The following is a 16,460-nucleotide window of genomic DNA, read 5'->3' as shown; positions in this document are numbered from 1 at the left end:
CAATGACTCAACCAATCAGAGCCATCCAATCATATCAGTGTCACCTGAATATTGAAGTCACCTGTGTGTCCTCAATCTTGACGTATATAAGATTGTTTCATACACTCATTCATTGGGAAGTAATGCCGATAGTTTACTAAAGCATACTGAGCGTTATGGTGGATAGTCTTTCTGTGTACCCTACCCTGTCTTCGTATACCTCGTTATTGTATTTTGTCTGCCCCTTTTGGATTTTCTGCCTGCTTCGTTTTGTGATCGCTCTTCTGGTTTCTGACTCAGACTGTTATATTCTCTATGATTTGGATTTTCCCTTTATATGCCCTTTTGATCTTCATCCTAGATTATTCCACAACCCCTGAACTTAGAATAAATCAACCTCCTTTTTCATATCTGCAAGCATCTAATTTTGCCTGACCTGTCACAGCCAACACCAATTCCTGAGACCAAATTTCCAAATGTATACTCTTGGAATGAATAACACTGCAGCCATGATGGCAGAGGAACACACAACATAAAGCAGCTCTTTACACGAGGACCAGAACACCTGGAGCACAGACACACGTGAGAGACCTGGAGCACAGACACAGGTGAGTGAGACACTGATGAGATCCAGGTGAGACACTTGGGAGACTCGAACACAATATAAGCCAAAGCCTAGCTAAACAATAAACTGTCCACAGTGCATATGTATCATGATTTTCCCTCACCCTTCCACCCCTCAAATATATTACTTGAACCCTCAAGATTAAGCCCAGCCCATACTTACTAAAATTCTGCAGTCATCTTCTCCCCAACTGACTGGGACTCCTTTTCCCTCCGCTGCCCCAGGATATCCAGCTGTGCTTCGTTCAGGCTTGCTTGATGGGGTTCCATGGAGCAATTTTCGGAATATAGACAATGATCACCCATCTGTTAGCAGGAATGAATATAACACACACACACACACACACAGATATATACAAACACACTTTAAAAATTGCAGTTAAAATAAGTGTTTGTCTGAAGCAGAAATATTTAAAATAATGGCTGTATGTAAAAGAGAGAAGATTCTCATAAAGTGTTTGTGATTTCTATTACTCGTATAACACAGGGTGTAGACTCACCTTGAACTATGCTCAGTTTTTCTCTCTCTGACAAACCCCCCCCCCCCCCCACACACACACACAAAATCCAGTGAATTTATTTTCTTTAATTCGACTTGTTGCACAGAGATGCTAACTACAGTCACAAAACAACAAAGGAAACATTTCTCATATGCACTGTTAATGTCCCAGTAATGACCAATCATTCATAAAAGTCCTTTTTTCTTTTTTTCTTTTAAAAATATACAACTTCAGCACAGGGAGGAAGTGTTGGAGACAGAGCGAGAGAGAGAGAGAGAGAGAGAGAGAGAGAGAGAGAGGGGCAGAGAGGGGACAGAGAGAGAGAGAGAGAGGGGGAGAGAGAGACAGAGATTGACTTTTCAAGCACTCTAGAGAAACCTCTTGTTACATTACTGCCAACCTGATTATTTTGCATATCATTTCATCTCCTTAACAAATCCAGGCTGTATGCTTCCTGGCTGTGGCCTTAACCAAAAGAAGAGAAAAAATATAATAACAACAAAAGAAAACTACATTTGGTGTTCTCTATTGTCCACAATTACGCCCACACACCTTCTAAGCAAGCATTCCTGCTCCTGAAAAAGAATGTGATGTAAGGACACAAAAGCAATTGCTAGTATATTTCCATTGCTAAGAATAAGCCTTTGAAGAAAAAAGGAAACTGTACTAGCTTTCTAAAATAGCTATGCTGAGTCATTTTCTAAATGTTGTTGAAACAATACGATAAGCACGCCAGGACTAGCTCTGAGTCAACAATAACAAGTATATTAATAACAGTTATACTTTTTGGTAGGAATATTTGTGAGATATATTTGATAAATAATAAAACTGGCTATTGTGTCCATTCATACTGGCTGGACTTTAAAGTCTTCTCCACAAGCTGACTATCAATCTTTGCACAAAGCGGTCAAACCAGAAGCACACTCACTGCAATATTATTGGTTCTGGCCAACATGAACAGCAGGTGAGCATCATAGCACCCTAATGGTTACGTAGTGAAGCTGTCTTCCAACTGTACACTATGTGAATCGATGGGAACAAAATTAATCTAAATTATTTTTTCTACAGACTTGACTTTAAAATGCAAGGAGCACATACCAGTTAAGCTGTAATATGAGCCTAAGTAGCAAGGCTAATTTAGGATTGGTGTAATTGTCTGATCACTTGCTGAATCTAATGAAAACAGTGTGTCCACTCAGTACTGCATCTTCCTCAGCAGTACGACGACATCTCGCAGTCGATCTGCTTGACTTCGTTCAGACTGATGGAGTGGCAGCTCAAAAAAAGAAAACGTAAAGCTTCTTGAAAAGCTGAGGTTTGTGATTTGGCGCAGTGGAGGCAGGCGTGGAGGCCTTGGGGGACGCCCGGGTGGGAGGAGCCGGCGCCTCACCCGAATATTCCGCCCAGTTTCAGGTTGGGCGTCTTTGATTGGCTGTGTTGGAAGTGGGAGGGGATCAGCTGACGTAACTGGTGCAGAGGGTCGAGAGGGAGGAGGACGGGGAATGTTGATGAAGGATTCTGAGTGCAAGTAGCTCTAAGAGAGCAGCAGATAGGGGAGAGTGAACGCACTTCTTCCTAACCTGCGGGGGGCGCTCAGTAGTGGAGATGACCAATCTCTCTGCAGGATGCAAAAAAAATATGAAAATTACATTGGATGAAAAAAAAATTTTTTTTTTTTACTCAATTACTGCATTAGAAACTTGAATACATTTTGGTCACTGGTGATTATCTGAAAGCTTTATACCTTTTTATGCATGTGTTTAGAGTGTGTGTGTTCAATGGACAAAGATGCAGGTAAACAATCTTCATACACTGCACCTGAGAGGCCCCTTTAGCAGGCTATCAGAGAAACTGGTTATTTAAATCAGCCTAATAAGTAGGCCATCAAAATTAGCCTCATTGTAAAATTCACCATGTGTGGGCATTCACAAACACTACAGTATGGCTACTGGTTTATTATGGTCAGATGAAAAATGTGTATGAATGTACTAGAAAAAAAAAGTTTTAACACAAGATACAAAATCAAAGCAATAAAGGATTGCAGTCTCTGAAGAGCTGGGCAGTGGGGATATTTTTGCCTATCGTCTACTTGAGTTTGTGTGGTGTTGACTCGTTTTCCTCACTTTGATAAAACTCTATTTTCAAAGCTTTGCTGAAATACAACATCTTTCCTTCCACATCACATTCACCCACCACACACAAACTACTAAAGCACAAGACACTAGGATTATAGTATTTAAAACATAATTCTTGAAAAGGTACACAACAATCAGGCAAACATACAGAGCTTTTAAAAGGATATAGAAGGACTCAAACAGTCCTGGATGATCAGACCTTCGATTAACTCATAATTTCTCATTTTCAAGTTTTTTAAAATTTCCCCTTTTTTAAAATTATTATTATTTTTTTTTACCACAAAATATTTTTTTGGTAGTTTTCCACACCTATGTAGCATTTAGCTGAGGAAACTTTCTCCATCTGGGCTTACTCATCAACTCAGTAAACCAGCACCACACTGTGTGTTCATCTGAGTGTATCGAAGCAAGTAGATGAACAAAAGGGAAACTAATAGGAGAGTGAAATATTAATGCTCACCCAAAGCAGCTGAACCCCCTTATTGTGACCCCTATCAAATGCACACTCATACAGGGTAATCCTTCATCCATGCATTACAGTTTGGTCTGGAGTGCTATAGGAATGTTCATGTATTTTTAAAGCAAACTTTAACCTGACCTTTGTTAAGGTTAACCAGTGGTTTATGTCTTGTGGTAAAACCTCTGGTTATGTAAGTGTATTCGTACATACATGGAGGTGAGCCATTATTAAAACAAATCACAGATACTTATTAACACAGTAAAGAACAAAACTAAAACACGAAGAAAAAAAAGGTAATATACAAAAACGCAATAAAGGGCAGCCCACAGTATAGCACAGTTAACACCAGAGGAGCATGAACAACATGGGGTCAAACACTGAGAAAGCACAACAGTTCAACAGGTCTTTAAATAGACATACTAACAAGAACAATAACTAGGTACAGGTGTGACATGCGACCATTTAACAATGCAGGGGCCTTGCTCTTAAATTCATCAGGATTGAAAGCAGCATATTTCTGCTCACTGTCACTCTTGTTATAAATCATGTGGTGGTGGTGGAGGAGAATGGACTAGCTATGATTCTGTGGAACCTCCAGATGCAGACTGACAAAATGGTAATGGCCAACCAGACAACCACTGTATTGATGGACAAACAGCAAAAGAAGGCACTCCCAAGTGATTACAACATCAGGACCAAGGAACATGAAAACCCCCAAAAATACCACTACCTAAGAGAAGAGTTGGATGTGGAAACGTGGACGTTGAAGGCAACAGAGGTCCCCTTGATAATCGGAGCACTAGGGACTGTGACCCCCAAACTGAGAGAATGTCTCCAGCACATCCCAGAAACAACACCCAAAATCTCCATTCAGACGAGTGCAGTCCTGGGTACGGCTGAGATTCTACACAGGATTTTTTAGACTACTATATACACTGCCTGGTAAAAAAAAAGGTCACCACCAATAGGTAAGCAAATAGGTAAGAGCCTCCCATTGGATAATTACTGCATGGGTGATTATGTTTCAGCTGGCAACAAGTTATTGAACCCTAACTGATGCAGTGAGTGGCTTCTCATTTGTAAAACAACCATGTCGAAAGACACGTCCTGTGGTGGTGGAAAAGATGTTAATCTGTTTCAGAAGGGTCAAATTACTGGCATGCATCAAGCAGAGAAAACATCTAAAGAGATTGCTGAAACTACTAAAATCAGGTTAAGAACCGTCCAACGCATTATTAAAAAGTGGAAGGACAGTGGGGAAACATCATCTTCGAGGAAGGAATGTGGTGGGAAAACAATTTTGAATGATCGTGATCGGCGATCACTTAAATGTGTGGTGAAATCAAATTGTAGAAAAACAACAGTAGATCTCAGGGATATGTTCAATAGTGAAAGTAAGAGCATTTCCACACACAATGCAACGCGAACTCAAGGGACTGGGACTAAATGCCTGTGCAGCCTTAAGAAAACCACTTTTCAGTGAGGCTAACCGGCAAAAACGACTTCAATTTGCTAGAGAGCATAAAATTTGGACTCTGGAGCAATGGAAGGTCATGTGGTCTGATGAGTCCAGATTTACCCTGTGCCAGAGTGATGGGCACATCAGGGTAAGAAGAGAGGCGGCTGAAGTGATGCACCCATCATGCCTAGTGCCTACCGTACAAGCCTGTAGGGGCAGTGCTATGATCTGGGGTTGCTGCAGTTGGTCAGGTCTAGGGTCAGCAAGGTTATGTGCCCAAAGAATGAGGTCAGTTGACTACCTGAATATACTGAACAACCAGGTTATTCCATCAATGGATCTTTTCTTCCCTTATGGCACGGGTATATTCCAACATGACAATGCCAGGATTCATCGGGCTCGAATTGTGAAAGAGACATCATTTTCACACAGGGATTGGCCACCACAGAGTCCAGACCTGAACCCAATTGAGAATCTTTGGGATGTGCTGGAGAAGACTTTGCACAGTGGTCCAAATCCCCCATTATTAATACAAGATCTTGGGAAAAAATTAATGCCACTCTGGACAGAAATAAATGTTGTGACATTGCAGAAGCTTGTGGAAACGATGCCACAGCAAATGTGTGCCATAATCAAAACTAAAGGCGGTCCAACGAAATATTAGTGTGTGTGACCTTTTTTTTTTGGCCAGGCAGTGTATATAACAAACTTTAAGTTGACCATTCAAAATTTCTAATTAGCTCTCTTGTTTACAACATAATTTGGTTAAGTGAGAAACAAAATAATAAACATAAAATACATGTTAACCTTTAAAATGTTCCTGTATCATCCCAGTGTGAAAGTTAACATTTTTACACTTCAACCTCACAGTCTTGTTTTAGAGCCAATGCACTTGAGTACTGAGCCAAAAAAAAAACCTTCTCAGTCCATTTATAGACTGCACTGTACATGAAATCTTAGTTTCTGTGAATATGAACATAAACTTTAGGACACACATAACCTGATGGGTATGTCAGGAAGCTTCAAAATAAAATTGTATCTATAGTATACTGATCTGTGACTTACAAAGAAAATACTTAGAACATCAGGGGTTATAAAATGTGAAATGAAATGTCAAATGTGAAAATGTGGAAAATTAAACTCCACCTCTGAACTTTCTGACTTCTGCAGAACTACTGCTAATGAGGAAACAAGACTCAGACCCCAAGGTTATGCTGAATATGAATGTAAAAGTGTTTGGCTTATAGACTGTTATTATACACTCACTAACTATTTTATTAGGCACAACTTGCTAGTACTGGTTTGGACCCCTTTCAGAACTGCCTTAATTCAAAGATTTAACAAGGTGCTAGAAACATGTTTAAACAATGCTCAGGTGGTATTAAGGGGCCCAAATGTTTCAAGAAAATATCCTCCACACCATTACTCCACCACCAGCTTGATCCGTTGATATAAGACAGGAAAGCTCCGTGCATTCTTGTTGTCACCAAATTCTGACCCTACCATTCAAATGTTGCTGCAGAAATCAAGATTCAACTAACCAGGCAATGTTTTTCCAATAATTTATTGTCCTATTTTGGTGAGCCCATGTGGATTGTAGCCATAGTTGCCTGCATTAAGCTGACAGGCATAGCACCCTGCGTGGTCTTCTGCTGCTGTAGCGCATCTGCTTCAAAGGTTTGATGCATTTTGCATTCAGTAATGCTCTTCTGCACACCTTGGTTGTAAAAAGTGGTTGAGTTGTTATTGTTGCCTTTCTATCACCTTGAACCAGTTTGGCTATTCTCCTCTGATCTCTGATCACTGGATTTGTTCCCCAGAGACTTCTCTGTAAATCCTACAGATGGTTGTGCATGAAAATCTCAAAAGATCAGCAGTTTCAGAAACACTCATACCCTCCGTCTAGCACCAACAACCATGCCACATTTAAGTCATTTAAGTCACCTTTCTTCCCCATTTTGATGCTTGGTTTGAACTTCAGTTTTCAGGTCATCTTGAACATGTCAGCATGCTTAAATGCTTTGAGTTGCTGCCATGGGATTGGCTGAATAGATATTTGCATTAACTAGACTGATTATATTTGTGTTAAGAAGCTGATTCAATATTTGCATTAACGAGGCTGATGCATTGTACGTGTACCTAATAAAATTACTGGTGATTTTGTAGCTACTGTCTATGGTTTAGTTGAACTACGAACACACTTTATGATTATATTCACATAAAGTATTTGACCATGTTCCTGTTGTGATATCCAGGTGATGCCACCACAACTCCTTGAAAAAATTATCAATTTGCAAACATGTCCACTGTGCAAAAAGGTTGTGGACCCCTGGTATATCCACATAATTATATTTGCAACATTTACAAATGCTTTCACAATTTTCCAAATGTAAACAAATGTACAATCTGTGATGGTATTTTTAAACCAGGGCTGTCCAAGTCCTGCCATGGAGGACCAGAGTCCTGCAAAATATAATGATTGTTCTGCTCAGACACACCTACTTAGCCTGGTAATTGGTTGATCAGTTGAATCAGGTGTGTTTATGTATGCAGTCACCAAACCACACTCATCTTTGACCCTCTTGGAACAGATTCAACCCCTTGTTTAAACAGTTTCTGGTACTGCTTCTAAAGTAACAGTTTCTGGTACTGCTTCTAAAATAACCCCCCATCAAGGGCTCTTAAAAGAACACAAACAGAAACTCATGCACGCTTGGGTGCCCCACTCACACAGATGACCTTTCACAAACATTCCTGACAGTGCACCTGTTTTGGATCCTGTGAGACAAATTTGGGATCGATGGAGCTGACAGTGAAGCTGGGAGCCATGTGGTTTAGGACTTTAGCAAGGAACACCAGCAGACAACCAGGATGTCATTGTTATACCAAGTGGTTACACCATAGAAGAGGTAAATAGAGCATCTGGAGCAGGTCCCCCATAGGTCTTCAAGGCATTCCTGATTTTGCTGCTTATCATTTTAGCAAAGACATTTGTGTTATGAACACCATTCCAACAACAACATGACATTTATGGGAGAATATAGTGTACAAGAAGATAAAATAATGAAAAATCACTGTGTTGGTTACTCCAGCTCTTTTCCGTGTTTCCTACAGCAGAGGCTGGTACAGGGGAGGAATGCCACTTGTCCCTTTTAGCTGATGTTCCAGACTCATCTTTGTCTTGCCCAAAGTGATTTTGGTATGCAAATGTATTCATCAGACATTAGCGCTCCTTTTAAACAAAGCCTGCTTTAAGAAGGATAAAATGAATCAACATTATAATTATATGAGTCATTATCATGGATACTTGTAGTAAACAAACACAGTCACTTTGTAACCTGGCTTTGGAAAATGACTGTGTAGCCTATTTTGCGTGAACATGTGTATAATCAGCCAATCAAAGTTTATTTATATAGTATGTTTACAAAAGCTGTTGTCACAAAACAGCTTTACACATGTCCGGGTCTAAGCCCAAACGGACACCCTGGGCATTAGAGGAAGAAACATCAAGAGAAAGCAAGACTCAAAGGGGGAAGCCATCCTCTTCTGGTCAACACAGGACAGCATAATGATATGAATTATATGAACAGAAATATTCAATAACCTAACGCGATGAGAGATAGTCGAGCTGCTTGAGCAAATATGAAGTTGTCCAGTTTGGATTTGGTGAATAAGAGTGTATCAGGACCATGTCTGGTGCAAGACAACTTGGGGAAGGTGAGGGTTTCTTTTATCAGGCACACATACGTAAGAGACCTCATGGTGATAGAGAATGATCCAGGGACAGGTGAGCGGGAAACCTGATCTCAGGTGAACTCCACCTGTATCACACAGCCAGAAGAAGCAAGGACAGCCAAGAGAATAAGGGAGTCATAGGGAAAGGACAGAGAATAACAACAAAGTAGAAAAAAAGAGCATTCTATAATGAAAGCAGTATATAGAGTCCATATATCTGTAGATTTACAAACAAAAGCATATGTAAGCACAATGCAAATCAAATAATATTAGCCAAAGGTTTGTGCAAATAGATTTTAGGATTTAAGTATAAAACTACAAGGCTGAAGACTTACTAATATCCAGCCCCACTGAGAACAGTGTTGAGGTGGGAGAAGGGAGAATACCCTTGTCTGTTTAGTTTTATGCTCCAGACAGAATATGTCTCCCTGCCCACACGTTTCATCCACTTTCTAAAGTCTTTGTGTCTGGCTTTAGAACAAACTCATTTTAGGCCATCAATAAAAAGAGGAAGTTACAACACATTATCATCAGACAAAAACATTGGATGTTTGTGTGTGAGGGTGTTCCTTTACCTTAAAGGGTGTCACAGGCTCAGGGTTCGTTTGGATCATGAGGCTAATCAAAACAATACCAGCAAAATCCTGTGGCATGCTGTCAAAATACAGATTGCACCACCCTGCAGAAATGCATAACACACATGCACACATACAAGCACATGTCAGAGGTCTAAAAAACAAACAAAGCTGTCTTGCTGCAATGGGCCCCTTTCTTCTACGTACAGAAAGTAAATATTTTTATGAGGAAGTGAAGTAAGAGACAAGAATCCATGATTCATTGCATCACTGTGCTGTGCATTTTGTTCTCTCATTGTGTTAAAAAGTATTTAGTCTTTATTAGAGTTTGAATATTCATGAAGGCAGCCTAAGACACAAAAGAAGTGGGAGGGGTAAGAAAACGGTTCCCACCAGTTTTAATTGACTCAGTTATAGGACTGCTTAGAATGCACTGCACACACACACACACACACACACACACACACACACACACGCACACCCACCCACACACACGCACACACACACAAAACCAAACCTAATTGCTGGTCTAATCAACCCAAAGTGCATGTGACACTGGGAGACAGAAAGAATGTCAAGCAGTTACATGGGCTAAGATGTGGAGAGAAAGAGAGAATGACAAAAACACAGAAAATCAGAAAATGAAAATCAAACATATCTAAACAGCCAACAATAATTATTTGTATCAGAAATGCAATAACGTTTTACTATTATTTTCCAAAATGTGTTCTGTCCCATTAGTTTATGTCTACATAAGTAAATACACACCTAATAACATAATAATAGAAGTCCTAATCCAGTAAATGTCATGAGTGCTTATTCACAGAGGTTCAAAAATAACACGCCGTCTTTTGCACTACAGATGATGACAAGAGAGGAAGAAAATGCATATATGCAACATTAAAAAGATGTAATTGAAGTATCTCTGCACCAGGCTGTCTAACATGCAGTTGCAGAGCTCCTCCCTACTCCCTACTTGGCATATTGGTAGGACAGTGTCATGTCGAACACTGGGTGATCTCAGGTGATGTGAGACATCATGTTACATAGTAAAAACTCTATCACATTACCTAGTCCACCTTACTGTATCGTCCTTAGAGAAAGAACCTCAACATGTTTGGAGACGTATTGGGTTTAGGCTATAGCTTGATAGAATCATGGTATCACTACACAATCCACACACATGTAGGTTATAGGCTGCATGGTACTGTGTACAAATCCAACCACATAGGTACAGGTTAGAGTGGTATAATTTAAAGTGCACTATAGACGTGTGCTAACAGTTAGATTCAGTATTTTCCCTTTGCAATTCATTCAGACAGATTGACTTATCCATTGTAATTCCATCATTTGGCAGGAAGAGACAATGAATGATTCACTATCAACTGTCTAGACTACACAGGCCCCGTTTCTCACCTATCTACAACACCTACACTTAGAACTGTATAAAGAGTTTACAGATCCAATTTACAGATCCTCAGAGACTACTACAGTATATCTTTATATGCTGCTGCTTTTCTATCCATTGGACAATTACATCTGCAATAAGCTTTACTGCCAGTGTTTACTGCAAATTTCCAGGGTAACCGATGCAGTAAGAATCTGTGCTCTAACAGCTCGTGAGCCAGCCAGTATGAGAATATCCGACCTAGGACCAAGAAGTCATGAAAGGAAAGGTTGAGCACATTTAAAGTTATTTCACCCTTAATTCATGGTTAGGATAGATATTGACTTCATATAGATCAATGTAGCATGACTTTGGAACCTGTCTTTTGATTAATATTGGAATTTGTATTGAGTTTTTGTAGTAAAGGTTGACTCATTTCTGGTTGGGAAAATTGATACAAATGTTTTTGGTTTTACTTCTGGAAATGCCTGATTTCTGTTTAGGATTCGCTGTTTAACAAAACTAGGGCTTAGTAACATTAACAACGCTAACAACGACTCTCAAGGCCCCCATTAGTCACTCTCTTAAAGAGACATTGCCAGTTATACTAGGGCTTAGTGTAATCATAATCAGTAACTATACTTCTCATCTCACTTGTTACAGATCTAATGCCTGGTGAAAGTACTCTCACCATTGAGTGGTTGAGGATGAAGTACACTGGGGTACTGCACCCTCAAGAGGTCAAAGACAGTCCCTGATGTAAGCTTGTAAATATTTTAGTATTCATTTTGTCCTCTTCAAAGTGCCTCTGACAGAGAGAGAGAGAGAGAGAGAGAGAGAGAATAAGAGATAATGTTAAAGATAATGTTAAGTGAAAAAGAAAGACAGAAAAATTAAAAAGAAACCGGTGACACATACACTAGTCATTCGGCCCTTATGTAGTGCCACTTACAGGTGCAAAGCTGCTGCTAAATTAAGTAGGTGGTAGGTGTCTTTGGAATATGTGATTGGACAAATTTTTGCTTATGAGCCTGTGATTTGTTGTGTAGTGTGTTGTCACTTATTTTTTCATAGTTTGATGCCTTATGGTATCTAGAAAGGATTTTCTCTTTGGCATTTGTCCAAGTGTGTTTTATTCACACTCATTATCTCTCTCTCTTCTCTGCCTACTGCCAACTCACCTTTGCTCAGTCTTTGTTTTAAGCATACTTTAGGATGCACAGAGACACAGATACAGACACAGACACACACTAACATCTCGCTAATGTACATATTCAATCACACAGAGACACATTTGCATCATATTTGTCAGACATTCAAGGGGTCTCATCAAATGTACACACCTAAGACTCTTGAATCATGAACTCATTCTGACAGTGTTTCTGCATCTGTACATATTGTAAAGTTAAGGTGTACAGCTAAGGTAGGTTGTCTACATGAAAATCATCAACCAGCCCAAAAGGGGGAATATGCAGGCGCGCACACACACACACACACACACACACACACACACACACACACACACACACACACACACACACAGACACTTTACTTAACATCTATTGAGCAGCCACCAGGCATACTCACAGGATCACTTTTAAAAGACAGCTAAAAAAAAAGGCTTTCATTTTCCCATGGTAATTTAAAAGTGAGTAAAGACATCCTATCTTGTCCAAGTGTTCATTTGCTATTAGATTTATTTCTTAGGATATTTGTGTGTCTTTTTAGTGGTTTACTCCCTGATTGAAAGATCTTTTGAAAGATCTGTCAATCATTACTGCAACTTTTCTATGCTTGTTAATCTTTCACCAACATTCTGCCACTCTGGATGCATCATCAGAACTGCACATAACACACACACACACACACACACACACACACACAATATATCATGAGATGGTAGCAATTTGGAGGTTTTTTTCCCCATCAGCTCTTTTCACATCAGTAGAAAGGAAAGCAGACAAATTGTGATGTGCATTTAATCCACATGCCATAAGCTCTGAGTGGGACAAACCACTGAATCACTACTGCAGCAGTGGGGTACATGTGCTCTCCCAATGTTACATTTAAACACATAAATGCAAAGTCTTTCTACTCCTTAAACAAAGCATATAACTAAATCAAAAATCACAAACAAGGTTTATGTGGGATATAGCTTGTTGAATTGTGCACATGCGCACGCACACGCACACACACACACACACACACACACACGCACACATACGCACACACACATCCTGACTTTATGTTATTTCGGTGAGGGGATGTCATATAAGTCATCAAGGTATCTTGGCACAGGGGAGGGGAGGGGAGGGGAGGTGGTTACCATGGTAACTGCAGATTGCTGGGAATTTACCACAGTGATCAGAGGTTAGGTAGTTGCCACGGAAACAACAGTAAAGGACATTCCAACACACACACACACACCTCTATATCAACAGCGAGCTCAAAACCTATTTACAAGTGCAACATGAGCCAGCTAGTGTTGCTTTTACTAGTAAAAATTTTACTACTACTAGTGATAATTCCTGACTTCTTCCATTCATTTTAATGGGGGAAACATTTTTACTAGTAAGAATAAAGTTTTTACTAGTAAGAATTCAATTAATATTTGTAAGCTAGGCTGTTTGTGTAGCTTGTTGCATTATAAACTAAGCACTGGCTCTTAAGGGCTGTCTTTTTAACTTTTTTTCATGTTTACTTTTTACTTTACTTTTTTAGTTTTTTATTTAGCTCCAAGTGGTCAGAAATCATTTTGCGGAGCAAATAACATGCAGTAACAGGCAGGCTACCAACATGGATTTATATGGGAATCTGTACTCCTTTGATACAATTGTGGCCAAAAGTTTTGAGACTGATACAAATTTTGGTTTTCACAAAGTTTACTGCCTCAGTTTTTTTAGATCCTTTTGTTAGATGTTTATCTGGTATTGTGAAGTACAATTATAAGCATTTCATATTTTTTTAAAAACTTTTTATTGACAAATACATGGAGAAGTTGCTCTTGGAGGATGTTTTGATACCATTCCTTATTCATGGCAGTGTTCTTAGGCAAACTTTTGAGCAAACCCACTTGCTTGGATGAGAAGCCACCCCACACATGAATGGTCTCAGGATGCCTCACTGTTGGCATGACACAGGACTCATGATTGCTACCACTCACCTTTTCTTCTCCGAACAATCATTTGACCAGATGTCCCAATCAATCTGAAGGGGGCTTCTGCAGTCCAATCCCTATACTTCCTGCAGAATTTCAGTCTGTCCTTGATGTTTTTCTTGGAGAGAAGTGGCTTCTTTGCTGCCCTTCTTGACACCAAGCCATCCTCCGAAATCCTTGGCCTCACTGGGTGTGCAGATGCACTCACATCTGCATTCTGCAAGCTGGGCAAGCTCTGCACTGGTGCTGACCCAATCCCATAGCTGAATCCTCTTTAGGAGATGGTCCAGACAATTGATGGACTTTCTTGGGTGCCCTAAACCCTTCTTCACAGCAACAGAACCATTCTCCGTGAAGTTCTTGATAATCCGATAAATGGTTTATTTAGACGCAATCTTACAAGCAGCAATATCCTTGTCTGTGAAGCCATTTTGATGGAAAACAACCATGGTTGAAGACAATGATTTCAAGCACCACCCCCCTTTTATAGCAACCAGTCTGCTCTTCTAATTCAATCTGCATGAGTGATATCAGCTGCGTTGTCCTCATTAATATTTTTTATCTAAGATAACAATCACTTAAATTATGTTAGCAGGCCATTTTGTGGCAGGGCTGAAATGCAGTGGAAATGAGGGTTTTATGATTAAGTTCATTTTCATGGCAAGGAATGACTTTGCAATTAATTGCAATTCATCTGATCACTGTCATAACAATCTAGAGATAATGTAAATTGCCACCATAAAAACTAAAGTAGCAAACTTTGTAAAAACAAAAATTTCTGTCAGTCTCAAAATTTTTGGCCACGACTGGTGTGGTGTTTTACAGGATCAAGCCCGTTGCTTGCTAGAGTGAATCATAGTTTTTCCTCCTCTCAGCTGCTGTAGTGTAGTGATCTTAAATTGTTTATCGTGGACAGTAATAATTGTGTATACTTTGAATGTCTCATAATCATTGTATTTTTGATGTCACATAGTTGGGTAGGAAAGGGAATTGTATTGGAACTGCCATGACATGGGGGGGGGGGGGGTGTTTGAGGAGTGTTGGCTGCATTTTGTTTTAGATATGGGGTTTATTTTGTTTGTGGTGTGGGATTTAGTTTGTATGTAGGTTTTGGATTTTGTTGTTGTTGTTGTTGTTGTTTTGACAACTGTGTGCTGCAGAATACCAAGCCCATATAGCATTTTTATAGCAAAATAAACTTTGGCCCTCGTCGAGGAAAATGTAGCAGTTCTAGCCGACTTTTTAAATTGTTGCCCTAACTATTAAATTAAAGACAGTTAGTGTTAGCCTACATATAGTGGTATTTATAATATCCCGTACAGTCAGGCTACAAATCCATAGCCTACAAATCTGTCCAAATTCCATACATATCGTTGAACTATAAGGCGATATAGGGCAATAATGTATCCAGACCTATTTATCCATGCTAGAAAAAACGTTATAGTTTAATGAGTAATATTCAAGGTATCATGTGTATCAGAACTTAATAGAAGTTGTACACTTTCATTTCATTGTGTATATATAGTACAATAACAATAAAGAAACCTATAAATCAACAGGTAACTGACTCCGTTCTATATCCTACATGCGGTGTTTTTTTTGTTCTTTGTTTTTGACGGTAATAAATTATTTACTGCTTGGTCTAAAGGTTAGTGGTAAATTTGTGCCGTTAGTATATAATGTTGTCGCCCTAGAATACTGCTCAGCGCGCAACTTAGGCATGGGGCTACTACTCAAGGTAAATAGGCAACCTTCATTAAATCGTAAACCATTACGTCCTGGACATTGCAGGAATTAAAGCGCTTTTCACGCTTCAGCATAAAGTTGCGCTTCGTCGATTACCGGTTTGTCTTTTCAACTTACTTCGGCGGGCCAATGGGCTCCCAGTTGCGGTAGAACAGGTGCAATCCGTAGCCAGTCACTTGCAGGTCACACGAGTTCCTTCTGTTCCCGGCACGTCAACAGCAGACAGCATTACAGCATTACAGTCTCCAGCCGGATGCTTTCAAATACAACTATAGACGTCACAAAACCGGGAGCTACCTCTCTCTCTCTCTCTCTCTCTCTCTCTCTCTCTCTCTCTCTCTCTCTCTCTCTCTCTCTCTCTCTCTCTCTCTCTCTCTCTCTCTCTCTCTCTCTCTCTCGCACAATACGAGTTACACAATACTATTAAATAGTATAGTTACACAGTAATATTAAATCGTTTTTAATAGTTTTTTTTCACGATAACATAAAAGGTTACAGCAACAACAGAAAATAATTAAAGAAAGGAATAATTCAACGCCTGACATCCATCTAAGACTCTTTTAATACATCCAGATACATCCCGGGTGTCGCAAAGGTGTTTCAGAGATTTTGATTCGCCACAGTAGAACTGTTTGATTTGCATAATAAAAGTTCTCTCATTCAGTCACTGCTTAATGTGTGGCGCGTTTGGGAATTTTCAAGC

General features: G+C 39.6%; 1 long non-coding RNA gene and 1 pseudogene across 1 annotated transcript; both read right to left on the bottom strand.

Annotated features, from left to right (window-relative positions):
- The window catches only part of LOC118240696 (prestin-like), a 2,527-nt pseudogene extending 1,475 nt beyond the window's left edge, over positions 1-1,052 (bottom strand).
- Positions 1,053-1,199: 147 nt separating this feature from the next.
- LOC113575875 (uncharacterized) lies at positions 1,200-16,154 on the bottom strand. Its single transcript, XR_003410447.3, has 4 exons — positions 15,875-16,154; positions 9,468-9,571; positions 4,429-8,978; positions 1,200-2,721 (listed from the first exon to the last, which is right to left on the bottom strand). It is a non-coding gene; the product is annotated as an uncharacterized LOC113575875 (long non-coding RNA).
- Positions 16,155-16,460: the final 306 nt, after the last annotated feature.

The sequence above is a fragment of the Electrophorus electricus genome, chromosome 25 (genome assembly GCF_041902795.1).
Source record: "Electrophorus electricus isolate QZ-2024a chromosome 25, ASM4190279v1, whole genome shotgun sequence".
Classification (NCBI taxonomy): domain Eukaryota; kingdom Metazoa; phylum Chordata; class Actinopteri; order Gymnotiformes; family Gymnotidae; genus Electrophorus; species Electrophorus electricus.
This window is presented reverse-complemented; position numbering and strand designations above follow the sequence as displayed.